The sequence below is a fragment of the Chrysochloris asiatica genome, unplaced genomic scaffold, assembly GCF_000296735.1.
Source record: "Chrysochloris asiatica unplaced genomic scaffold, ChrAsi1.0 scaffold00002, whole genome shotgun sequence".
NCBI classification, from domain to species: domain Eukaryota; kingdom Metazoa; phylum Chordata; class Mammalia; order Afrosoricida; family Chrysochloridae; genus Chrysochloris; species Chrysochloris asiatica.
Window position 1 is genome coordinate 26,927,395 of NW_006408520.1, and position 13,660 is coordinate 26,941,054.

The following is a 13,660-nucleotide window of genomic DNA, read 5'->3' on the forward strand; positions in this document are numbered from 1 at the left end:
GGGGGGCTTCTTCTTTTTCTCTGACCCTCTACCTTACCAAACATGATATCCTTCTCCAGCTACTGGTCCCTCCTGACAATATGTCGGAAGTATGAGAGACGAAGTTTGGCCATTCTGGCCTCCAAGGAGCACTCTGGCTGCACTTTCTCCAATAGAGATCTGTTTGTTCTTTTGGCATTTCATGGTACTTTCAACATTCTCCTCCAACACCATAACTCAAAAGCATTAATTCTCCTACAATCTTCCTTATTCACTGTCCAGCTTTCGTATGCATATGAGGTTACTGCAAATGCCATGGCTTAGGTCAGGCGCACCTTAGTCCTCAAGCTGACATCTTTGCTCTTCAACACTTCAAAAAGATCCTGTGCAGCAGACCTGTCTAACACAATACGTCGTTTGACTTCTTGACTGCTGCTTCCATGAGTGTTGATAGAATTGCTGTTGTTGAGTACTGTGGAGTCGGTTCTGACTCATAGTGACCCTGCACAGGGTTTCTGAGGGTGCAAATCTTTATGGGAGCAGAAAGCTTCATCTTTCTACCACGGAACAGCTGGTAGTTTCGAACTGCCGACCTTGAGCTTAGCAGCCCGATTCCTAAGTATTAGTGAACTGAAAAGGACTGGTATTGGCCATTTTGTATCTGACAATTGTATGGTTTACTACGGTAGGAATAAGATATTCAAGAGGAATGGCATCACATCATCAAAAAGAACATTTCAAGATTTAGCTTAAAGTACAATGCTGTCTGTCACAGGATAATATCCATACACATTCATGGAAGACCATTTACTGCCTATTATTCAAATTTATGGAACAAACACTAAATGATGAAATTGAAGATTTCCCAACTTCTTCATCAATCAAAGATGTAATCAAGATGTACTGATAATTACCATGATTGGAATGCAAACATTGGAAGCAAAAAGGATGAATTTAGAGGCCATTCTAACAACAGATTTGATGCAGTAGACACTAATAAACAAAAACCAGAAGAGTTGTGGGATGACATCAAGAACATCATACAGGAAGAAAGCCAAAGATCATTATAAACACAGGAAATAAATAATAATAGTGTACATCAGAGACTCTGAAATTTGCTCTCCAGCATAGAGATACTAAAGTGAATGGAAGAAATGAGGAAGCAAAATGCTAAATAGAGAAATTTCATAGAGCAGCGTGAGAAGACAGTCATAATATTACAATGAATTGTGCAAAGACCTGGATTTAGAAACCCAAAAGGGAAGAATACATTCGGCATTTCTCAAGCTGAAAGAACTGAGGGAAAAAATCAAGTCTCAATTTACAATACTGAAGTTTTCTATGGGCAAAATACTGAAAAATATATAAAGTATCTAAAAAGATGGAAATAATATAATCACTGTACCAAAAAGAAATGGTGTATGTTCAACAATTTGAAGAGTTAATACATGATCAAGAACTAACAGTACTCAAGAAAGAAATCCAAGCTGCACTGACAACACTGGAGAAAAACAAGGTTCCATGAATTGACGGAACACAAAATTGAAATATTTCAACAAACTGATAAAAATCCAGGAGGTGCTTACTTGTATGTCAAAAAATTTTAAAGACAACCACCTAGCCAACTAATCAGAAGAGATTCATATTTTTGCCCATTCTAAAGAAAGGTGACCCAACAGAATGAGAAAATACTCAGACAATTCATTAATATCACAAACAAGTAAAATATTGCTGAATTCAAAACTGTCAGAAATTACAGCCAAACTCAGAAAAGTATGTGGAATGAGGGATAGCATTACTGGCATCCGATGGATCTTGGCTGAAAGCAGAGAATACCAGAAAGACGTTACTTGTAGTTTATTGATTATGCAAGTTTTCAACTGTGTAAATTGAAAAGCTATGGACAACAATGTGAAGAATGAATATTCCAGAAAATACAATTGTGCTCATGACGAACCTGTACATAGAACAAGAAGCAACCATTCCAACAGATCAATGGGCTACTGAATGGTTTCAAATCATGAAAGGTCTGCACCAGAGTTGTATCGTTTCTCTATATTTATTCAATCTGGATGCTGAGCAAATAATCTGAATAGCTATGAAGAACATAGCATCAGAATTAGAGGAAGATTCATTAACAAACTGCAATATGCTTACTGAAAGTGAAGAGGACTTAAAATACTCATTGATAAAGATCAAAGACCACAGCCTTCTACGTAGGTTGCACCTCAATATAAAGAAAACAGAAATCCTCACCACTGGACCGAAAAATAAGATCAAGATAAACGTAGAAAAAACTGAAGTTGTCAAAGACTTCATTTTGCTCAGATCAACCATCAACACTCATGGAAGCAGCAGTCAAGAAATCAAACAACGTATTGCATTAGGCGAATCTGCTGCACAAGACCTCTTTAAAATGCTGAAGAGCAAAGATAGTTAGAGAACTAAGGTATTGCTGACTCAAGCCACAGTACTTTCAATAACCTCATATGCATGTGAAAGTTGAATAATGAATAAAGAAGATCATAAAAGAATTGATGCATTTGAGTTATGGTGCTGGAAGAGAATATTAAAAATATCATGGAGTGTCAGACGAACAAACCAAACTGTGTTGGAAGAATTACAGCTAGAACACTCCTTAGAAGCCAGATGGCCAGACTTAGTCTTTCATACTTCAGACACATTATCAGGAGTCCCTGGAGGATGGCATCATACAACTTGTTAAAGCGGAGGGTAGTGAAAAAGAGAAAGATCCCCAAAGAGGTGGTTTGGCACAGTGGCAGTAGCAATGGGCTCAAGCGTAGCAACGATTATTGCAGGACTGGGCAGTATTTTGTTCTTTTGTGCTTAAGATTACTATGAGTCTGTACTGACTCGACAGCACCTAACAACAGGAAGGATAACTAAATTGTTCATTGCATCATAATCAAGTAAGATGTAAGCTTACCTTCTAACTTGTTAAAGTTAATCAATCAATCAAGTAGGTCTATTCAGAAGTATTTGTTTCCTAAAAGCTAAAAAATGTTTCACTATTTTAAATTTATAATACAAAATATTTGAAATAAATTTCAAAATATTTTAAACATTAAAAGATTATAACTGAGATCTCTACTCTATATTTAAAAATAAATGTCAGATGGATTGAGGACTTAAGTGTAAAAATAAAACTTCTAAACTGTTAGCAGGAAATATCAAATACTGACCACTGCATTACAGTGAATGTCACTATAAAGAAGGTAGCACAGAAAAACAACATGGTGCTTCCTCAGAAGGTTGGAAATAAAAATGCCTTCTTGTTGTTGTTGTTGTTATGTGCCGTGGAGTCGGTTCCAACTCATAGTGACCCTGCACAGGGTTTCCAAGGCTGTTAATCTTTACGGGAGCAGAACGCCTCATCTTTCTCCTGCAGAGCAGCTGGTAGTTTCGAACTGACTTTGCAGTTAGCACCCTGATTCGTACCTTAATATCCAGCAATTCCACCACTTGGTATTTATCCACAAGAAATACGAACCATAACACGAGTAGATATATGCACACCAATGTTCACAGCAGGATTATTTACAATAGCAAAAAGAAGGAGACAGCCTAAGTGCCCATCTACTGAAGAATGTATAAACAAACTTTGGTACATACACACAATGGAATATTACGCTACCTTGAAGAATAACAAGGAAGCTGCAAGCCACCACATAACATGAATGAACCTATTGGGGACATTATGCTGAGTGAAATCAGTCAGTCACAAAAGGAGAAATACTGCATAGGATCATTATTGGAAAAGATTAAGAAAAAGTACCCACATTAAAAGGGGGGGAAATTCTTTGCTGGTTACCAGGGTGTATGGGGTAAGGGGAGGGGAAGAAGGGGGAAGGTGGAGCACAGGGTAGGGAATAGACACAGGATAGTTTGGGTGCTGGGGGATGGCAATACACTAGAGGGGAGAAGGGAAGGAAGAACAAGATGGATGGGAGAACAGTTAGGCAGGTTTGCATGGGCTAAATAAGACAGAAGTAAATAATGATGTAAGCACAACCATGGAACAACAGGGCTCTGGGATACAAGAATTGAGGTATGATTTGAATGGGTAAAAGGGGGTAAATAATGTTAAGATGCTTGGCTGTCTTTTGAATCTTGGTTTCCATTACCTACCATTGTAAAATAGACGCTTGAGGGGAAGAGAAAGGAATAGTCAGAACCGTCACCATAGAAAGCTTGTAAGTCCATCTTCAGCCTATTAACTGATTGGAATACCTAAAATGGGACTACAACTTGCCTAGTGAAGGAGGCTTCCTGTGGAGGCTTTACACTGCATAAGACCATAGGTGGAATCCTGATCCCCATCCAGAATCTCCTGAGGTGGGAAATTTCCACTTGAAAGGACAAGTAGACCAGCCTGGAGCAACTAGAAGAACAGAAAATACTTCTTGAAAGAAAGACTAGCAGGAAAAATAAAAAACAACAATAAAAGTTTGATGACTATTACAAGAACAAGCAAGTTGTTTCCCGGGGGAGCTATCAAGGCAAGTGGTCAGGTCCCCTCAAGGCAAACCCCCTTCCAAGACTAAAACTCAAGGGGAATACATGAGCAGGCATGCGGTCTTGCTGACTGACCATGTTAGTCACAGATAAGGGGAAGTAGGGGGAAAAACAGCAATGAAGTTGTGAGTTAAGTCTGACCACATTCAACAGACACCTATTAACCTGGAGTGAGACCTGGTTGGCCAGAAGTATGACAAGACCTGAGGACTTGTGGGCCCAGGGACAGGGACATTGCCACAAAGGACCAGAGCAGAGTGTGAAGTGCCCAGCTGATATGAAGTGAGGGGAGATGCACAAGAAAACCCACACTTGCAGATAGTACCCACTTGACCTGGCTTCAATGGCTGGATGGTCAGAACTCGACTAGAGGAAGAAAGAAGAGGGAAAAAAATAGTAATCTACTACAATTTGATGAACTTGACCTATTCTTGTGGATACAGAAGGGCAAAGGAGGGAACAAATCTTTACAGTGAGGATCACTCCCACCCCCTTATTACACAGGGTTGACAAAGATGGGCAACTTAGACATTGGCTATCCAAAATGGGGAGGCTACAAAGGCAAGAAGTGACTGGCTTACAAGCTTTCAATAGGAAACCTAGTTCCAGAAGATACGGGGAAAGGTAGACTCTCCATTGAGTGGCTTCCAACCTGTCTGGATGGGGCTGATGAAAGATGATGGGGATGACTGTTGTGGTTCAATAGTGAATGATTACTATCAGGACTGACTGTGAGTTAGGTAAGGAAAAGTAGAGGTAGACATTTTACAACAAAAAGAGGGGAGTGGTTGATTTTACAGTCCAGGAGCAGAGGTCCCTGGATCCATCAAGGGAGAAAAGCGAAGTGCGGGACCCTATCCAGAGAAGCAGTGTCGCCAGAGATGGAGGCAGAGATGATGACATGGAGAGAAGGAATGCCTGTGGACTCAGGGAGGGAGGGAGGCTGAATGCTGACACAGGGGGACAGGCATGCAGGGTGTACTCTTTGCTTGTTTGATGATGCATGCAGAAGATTGTAATCATTGCAATGAAATGAAATATGATAGGATGAATGTAAAGCTAATGTTCTCCCATGTAAACTATCACATAATTCACAATAAAAACTTAAAAAAAAAAAAAAAGGAGGTAGCACAACTTCTTTTTGTTTCCCAGTGCATAAGTTATGCCTATATTATACTGTAGCCTATTATGTGAGGAGTTCTGGTGTGGCACTGTAGGACAAGTACTGGACTGCTAACCACAATGCTGGCTGTTTAAACCCATCCGGTTGCTCCTTGGAAACCCTATACAGGGTCACTATGAGTTGGAATCGACTCAAAGGCACTTAACAGCTACAACAACATTAAGTAAAATTATTATGAAAACATTTGAAATACCATGACAATTATGAAAATGTGACACACCAACAAAAAGTGAGCATACGCTGTTGAAAATATGACACCAAAAGATGTGATCGGCTCAGGATTGCCACAAACCTTCAAAATACAAAATCTGCAGAATCTGGAAGCATGATAAAGCGAGAAATGCCTGTACACATAACAATTGTCTATAAAAGTGGAGAACAGGAAAGCCTGGGAGTAGCATACTTGATAATTAAGAAACACCTTAAATTAGAGCTTATATTAATTTTTGTGAGATTGTAAAATTTTAATGTGAAATAGGGTTAGAGTGAAAGATTTTATTAAATTAAGATTAAGAGAAAGTATCAAGATCCATATCAAGATATAATGCTCTCTATTTCTGATTCTGTGAGATATTTGTTTTTCCCATTCATCTTGGCAAACTGCCACTTCCATACTCTACCTGTTTAAAACAAGACATAAATGAATGGAATAAAAATTTACAACTGTCAAGTCTAAAAAGCAAAAGAACAGAGCCCAAGAAATCTGATGCTATGCACCAGTGGAGTTAATAGCAATGCCTAGAAGGCGCTCTTATTTCTCCCTATTTCAACACTGACCACATGTGAAAGGTTGTAGGAGACTTGAACTACATGTCTACTACACTACTGAAAGGTGACAGGAAAACATGATTCACTTTAGAGCCATCATTTTATAACACTAGCTTTTAATACAGAGACTTTTATGGATTACCTACTAGTAAATAAATACTTGGCAGGTTAATGCGTTAGACTGCAAGGTTGGTTTGAACTGCAAGGTTGGCAGTTTAAGCTCACCAGCCACTCCTTGGAAACCCTATACAGGATCACTATGAGTCAGAACCGACTCGACAGCATTCAACAACAACATGCCTCTATTCAATAAGTACACTTATGTCCCGCAAATTTTCAACATTTCAGTATTCTGTGAGAATTGTTAAAGTGTGGGCAACTTGGTTCTGACTCATAGCTACCCTGTATACGGTTTTCATGAAGCAGCTAGTGAATTTGAACCATCAACCTTGCAGTTAAGCAGTCCAGTGCTTATCTTACAGAGCCACATCAGGACTCCATCAAAGAGTTTGTTGTTAGTGCCATCTAGTCAATTCCGACCCATAGCGACCCAGTATAGGGTTTCTAAGGAGCATCTGGTAAGCTTGAACCACTGACCTTGCAGTTCAAACAACTTTGCAAAAGATTGTCATTGTTGTTGTTGTGAAGTGCCACACCAGGACTCGTTGCAAAAGATTAGCAACCATTAAATCTAAGATAAATAAGCACATTGTATCACTTTATTATTGAAGAGTTGTTGCTATGTTGTATCTGTTACTAAATCCACACTGTCATTTTAACCTCAAAGCACGCAAAATCAAAATAGTTTAATTTTTAAAAAGTCAATAAAGCTGGTTAGGTCTACTCTTCTAGTACCACTGGCAGAGAAATTTTAATGTGTATTTAAATCTTGCTGAATTTAATTTTCCTTTGAAATTCTAAACAGTAAAATGGAATAAAGAAGAGAAGGAAAAAAGGAATTGACTCAAACACCAAGTATCCCATATATTTGGGAAGTTCTGTGTCAGCTATCTTTGCATGAAAATAAGAGGAACTTATCTTTTGTGCTAGAAAAGCACAATATAGAAAATATTTCTCCATTTTCTGTAATGAATGCATTTATAATTTTGGGAAAAACCTATAAAATCTCTTGCCTTGCCTATCTTTTAATATTCTCCTGACCCACCCACCACTAAAATTGGAATCTTCCCAACTCTTGTCCTTTCACTGAGATCTTCACTTTCTAGTATCATTGCAAAGTTAGACACCACCTCCTAATTTTCAATCAGAGGTAGTGTTGTTGTTAGGTGCAGTTGAACCGGATCCGACTCACAAAGACCCTGTGTAGGGTTTCCAAGGAGCAGCTGGTGAGCTTGAACCTCCAACCTTGTAGCTCAAATGGTTTTGCACTCTAGTGCATTAACCCACAATGCCATACCAGTGGTGCCACACCAAGAGACAAGAGGTAAAATACTAGTAAGATTCAAAAGTTTATGGAAATTTTTCATTATCTTTTAATTCCATTTTCCCACAAACTTTTGGAAGGCCCTATATAACATAATCACTGCAGAAATCCCTTCCATACTTCTCTAGGGAATATTTTAGTGAGAAGGAATTTTAAAATGTAAATTAAAGAAAAACATGTCATTTTTTCAATGTTAATGATTATAATCAACTTCTCTTAAAACAGTCAATAGATATCCTTTATCTAGGTGACAAATGGAATCCTCTTATCAATGCACTGAGTAACTAGTAAGTGCCAAACACATTGCTAGACTGAGCATAAACATTTAAATCAAAGGTCATCTTACTGTCCGTCTACAGAAAAATGCTAAATCTTTTGAAAGATTCTTGGCAGACATTTATTTAACACATCTTATCAAAAACAGGAGTCCTGGAGTTGCGCTGTGGGTTAATGTGCCAGACTGCAAAGCTGTTTGAGCTGCACGGTTGGAGGTTCAAGCTCACCAGCTGCTCGGTGGAAACCCTACACAAGGTCGCTATGGGCCAGAAGCGACTCGATGGCACTGAACAACAGTAACAATAAAAAATAGTAATTGCTATGTGAATAACTTCAGTAAAAAGCATTTGCACTGTTCTTTTTTGGTAGAAAATTACTATTTATTCCCAGTATTAAAGCACTGTTACATTACAGACTACCAAACAGAATGTGGAAATAATTTTTCTTCCTGTTACAGAGGGATCTAACAAGTAATGGAAAGTTTGTATTAAACTCTGCTTAATTCTATTTTTAGTCAGTTTTTGTAAGTTTAAACAATTATAACATTGAAATGGAAAACACTTAATGGTCCATAGAACTATGGCAGTTAAAAGAATTGTCTCATGAAGTATAATACAAACCTGGGTTCAAACTTAAGAGTTTACAGTGTATTCATGAACAATTTACTTAACATTCTGAACTTAGTTTCTTGATTTGTAAAATGGAACTAATAACACCCATTATTAGATTGTTGTAAAGCTCAAAAGTATCATGGACTGCCAAAGGAACAAACAAATCTGTGTTGGAAGAAGTACAGCCAGAATGCTCCTTGGAAGCCAGGATGGCCAGATTTTGTCTAATACTTTGGAAATACTATCAGGAAGGGCCAGTCCTTGAAGAAGGATATCATGCTTGGTAAAGTGGAGGGTTGGAGAAGAGGAAGACCCCCAAAGAGATGGATTGGCACAGCAGCAACAGCAATAGGCTCAAGTGTAGTAAAGATTCTAAACTTGGCACTGGACTGGGCAGTGTTTCACTCTGTTGTGCATAGGATCACAGACTCGACAGCACCTAACAACAACAAAAGAGCTCAAATATTATGTATAGGGTGGCTAGTACAGTATCTAACTGTTGCTGTTGCTAAGTGCTGTTGAGTTGGGTCCAACACATAACAACCCTGTATAGGATTTTCAGGAGCAGCTGTTGGGTTTGAACTACGAACCTTGTGGTTAGTAGTGTGCTTATCTAACAGCACCACACCAGGACTGTAGGTAGCAAATAACCAACAAATGTTATTTGTATTATATTCTAGTTCCTTGAAAGTGAAAACAATTATTTTGTCATCTTTCTTTTCTCCAGTACAGCTGTTACATAAATACTAATGTTTTTGTAAAGTAACCCCTAAAGTACCCTCATCCTTCCATTTGAATAAGTTACCTGTCTCAGTAAACTCTTCTGGTAACGGAATTTAAGATTCCCAGTCGAAAACTTTATTAGTCACTTGAATCATGAAGATGAATTTCTAATAATGAACATGGTGACCTTACTAGTATGCTGCTCAATATTTCAATAGGTATTCTACAAAAATTATTTTAGCTGCCATTTTCAGTTTGAGATTCTTTATAGTTTTCCTTAATCTGATTTCCTCCTAAAGGAACTCTAGCTTCTTTGGTCTCACAAAAATATCTAAATTTCCCACGATATTTCAAACAAAGAGAATTGTTGTCAAATACTGTTGAGTCAGTTCCACCTCATAGTGACACTGTATATAGTTTCTGGGAGTCCTGGTGCAGCAATGTAGGATAAACACTGGACTGCTAACCGTTCAAACCCACTAGCCGCTCCTCAGAAACCCTATACAGACTCATTATGAGTTGGAACCGACTCAATGGCACTATTTAACAACAACAGGATTTCCAAGGAGAAGCTAGTGGGTTTGAACCATCAGTCTTGTGGTTAGCAGTCCAGTGCTTATCCTATAGCACCACACCAGGACTCCTATAAAGAGAGTTGTTGTTATTGTTGTCATTAAGTGCCGCTGAGTTGGTTCTAACTCACAGTGACCCTGTATAGGGTTCCCGAGCCACAATTGGTGGGTTTGAACTGTCGACCTGTGGTTCACAGTCCAGTGCTGATCCTACAGAGTCACACCAGAAGTCCATACAGAATTGCTGTTGTTGTTAATGACATCAAGTCATCGAGTCAGTTCGACTAATAGCGACCCTGTAATACGGTTTTCCAAGAGTAGCTGGTGACTCTGAACTGACAACCTTGCAGTTCAAACCAACCTTGCAGTCCAGTGCTTATACCTGGTAAGGAGCTGTAGGATAAGCACTGCATTGCTAATCAAAAGGTTTACAGTTCAAACCCACCAGCCAATCCTCTAGAACCCTCTACATGGTCACTATATGAGTTGGAACCAACTCAATGACACTTAACAACAACACACACCAAATTATTTATAAGCTCATGATTTTTGTTAAGTGCCGTCAAGTCAGTTCCAACTCATAGCAACCCTGTGTAGGGTTTCTGAGGAGCGACTGATGGATTTAAACTGCTGGCCCTGTGGTTCAAATCAACATCGCAGTCGGGTGTTTATCCTACAGTGTCACATCATGACTCCTGCTCATGATAGAAATTGCCAATTAAGTTTACATTTTTAAACAGCTTGTTTACATTACAGCAAATATTCTTCCTTATACTCTGATCATCAGTTTGTGTACAACCTACTAATGCTTCCTGGTTACACGAGCTTCCTAAATTACTAGCAAGAATTAGAAACATTGCACCAGTAAAAACTTACAGTTACCAAAGAGACAAAGTACTAAGTTTCAGATTTTCTTAGTTTTGTCTTTCCACAATTAAGAGTTATTAATAAGCTAGTTTCATCTCACAATAAAATATTTCAAATTCTTAAAACAAAATTTAGAAAATTAAAAATTTTGAAGATATATTTCCAAATAAATATCAGTGTCATCAAAATTTGTAATGTGTAAAGATTTGCAGCCTCGGAAACCCTGTGCAGAGACACTATGAGTCGAAACCGACTCCACCGTACTTAACAACAAAGATTGAGACAACTATTGCTGAAATGAGGTATGGCAAAGTAACCATTTTATTTAAACCTATTCAATATATTTAAAAACATGCTGCATACCTTTATTATTTAAATAAAAATATGCATGGTTGGGAAATGTTAAACATTTTGATCTAGATGAATCCAAACAACTTAGAAACTTTTAAGATATGATTCTTTTAAAAAAATTCTCAGTATTTTAATAAGCATGATATAGTCCAGTGCAATAACTTTTCATTAGAACTGGGAGTCAAAGAAACCAAGAAAAACACTTAAGAACTATTGTTTTTCAGGAAGATATAATTTAGTTTCTATAAACACCTAACTTTAGATGAGCTGTTCCCCTACTTGGGCCCTGTTCTTAAATTTTCATATTTCAATTTTGTTTTTCTGACTTGTTTACTAAATATTGCTTAAATGTTACATTTTAATATACAATATATTTTCAATCCCAGTGTCCACATAAGTCTTTTATGACATCTTTCTGAAGGATATAAACGTTTTCATGTTTTATGACGAGGCAATGTAAATCGGTCCAAAATGCCTTAAACCATTCTCATTTTAAAAGTGTGTATGTATTAGTAAAAAAATAAATTTTATTTATTTACCAAATGTAGTATGCTGTAACACCTACTTATTAGAAGATAAGTAATGTAAATACTAGATAGGAACTTTTTTATAATATAAAATTCAGCTTTGCCATTTTAAAGTGTTGTAAGTACATTCATGTAACTTAAAATCTTTTTGCGGAAGAATTATCAAGTATTATAACAATGGCTTCAAGCTTATATCTGACTGCACAACAAGCCAAATACATAGGAATCTATCAAAAATACATTTAACAGCAAGAAATTTAGAAGTCGTTAAAATACTCTATTATGACATTAGAAAGAATCAACCCTTCAGTTTCCAGATTCAGTCTCTTAAAAAAATACAATAGCAGCGCAATCCACAAAAAGAAGTAAGTAAGCATGCCCCCACTTCTCTGTTCATTCCCATCTCCAATCTTGGAGTACCTAAAAGATTAGAACCAAAATAAATTGGGGTTTTTTTTTGTTTGTTTTTTAAATGACATTTCAAATCCGAACTCTGCACCATTCCAAAGTAATGGAAAATACGCCTGCCAGAGTGGTTTAAGTCCCCTAGTATACCTGGAAATCTAAACACAAAACTGTGCCTACATCAGATGGTACGTAAAATGGGTAAAAATACTGCTAGTATACATGGATTTAAGCTGCTAAGAGACCTGTTTTGTTCTCATCTTGTGCAGGCTTGTGATGCCCAAAGTTATCCCTCAATTGACTGTTTTTTCATTTGCAAACAATTTCTGTAGCTCTTTCTCTGCTGTTCAAATAGGAGGGCAAGTGTGAAAAGCATCAGCATCTAAGTTTCCGGATCTAAGCAGGGGGTAAATGAGAAAGGGAGCACACTTGTGCTTTTTGTTTTGTTTGTTAAAAGTCCTCGAACTAGAGGAAAAACCATTAGTCACCTGAAGAGAGTAGATGAAGTGAAGCAATCATTTGGTGACACTCCTTTTAAAGAAAACTTGTTATGGGGGCTGGAAGTTATGGGGGCGCTCTTTGTGTGAAATCTGAAGAGAAGGGGAGGGACGAGAAAACAGCTTGGGAGTCATTCAAAGGAGTTTAAGGAGCCTTGGAGTGGGGGGAGGAGGCGGGGCTCGGCCCCACGAATTGATGGGGCGGCCTGGGCGTTCGCGGGCGGCTTTGACACCGAGGGAGAGGGCGGTGAGCTGGCCGCAGGCCGCTCCCGGGACGTGGTGAGAGCAAACTCGGGCTGCTAGCGGCCGGCAGAGATGGGGTCCCCTCTGGTTGATAGAATGACATTACAGAGGCGGTGGCCCCAAGCCGGGGCTCCAGCGAGATAAGAAAGAGGGTACGGTTCCCAAAGGACGCGGCTCCCGAGTGACATTCCAAGTTTCCGCACTTAGCGGGTCAGGGGTGCGGCAATCGCACAGCTTTCCAGTCCTCCGACCCCGCGTCACACTTTCTCCTTCTCCGCTGGCGCCTCCCACCCGGGCCGCGGCCCTTACCTGCAGCTCGGTGAGCAGAATCTCACCCCGCTCGGGGTTGGACGCCATTGCGCTTCGTTGTGGACTCCGCACCTGGACACGGCCGTCGCTGGCGAATGGAGAAGGCGGGACGGGACTGGGGGTGAGGGGTGAGGAGCGGGGAGAAAAAAAAAAAAAAATCTAGGGATTCATGGAGGCGCAGCCCCTGCAAGAGGCGCGGCTTATTTCGCCCTGTTCATCCGAGAACAGTGGGGAGCGAGGGCACTCGTAGCGGGCTCCCCTTCGCTACCCGCCGGCCGCCGCCCGCGCCGGACTCTGCTCCACTCAATCACTCCCTCTGGGTGACGCCAGGAGCCGCCTCAAGCCTCTCCGTGCGGGGCGCTGCGGCCG

The 13,660-nt window shown here is 39.4% G+C and overlaps 1 pseudogene; it reads right to left on the reverse strand.

The window, feature by feature from the left end:
* Positions 1–13,339, reverse strand: part of LOC102828055 — a 27,489-nt pseudogene extending 14,150 nt beyond the window's left edge.
* Positions 13,340–13,660: the final 321 nt, after the last annotated feature.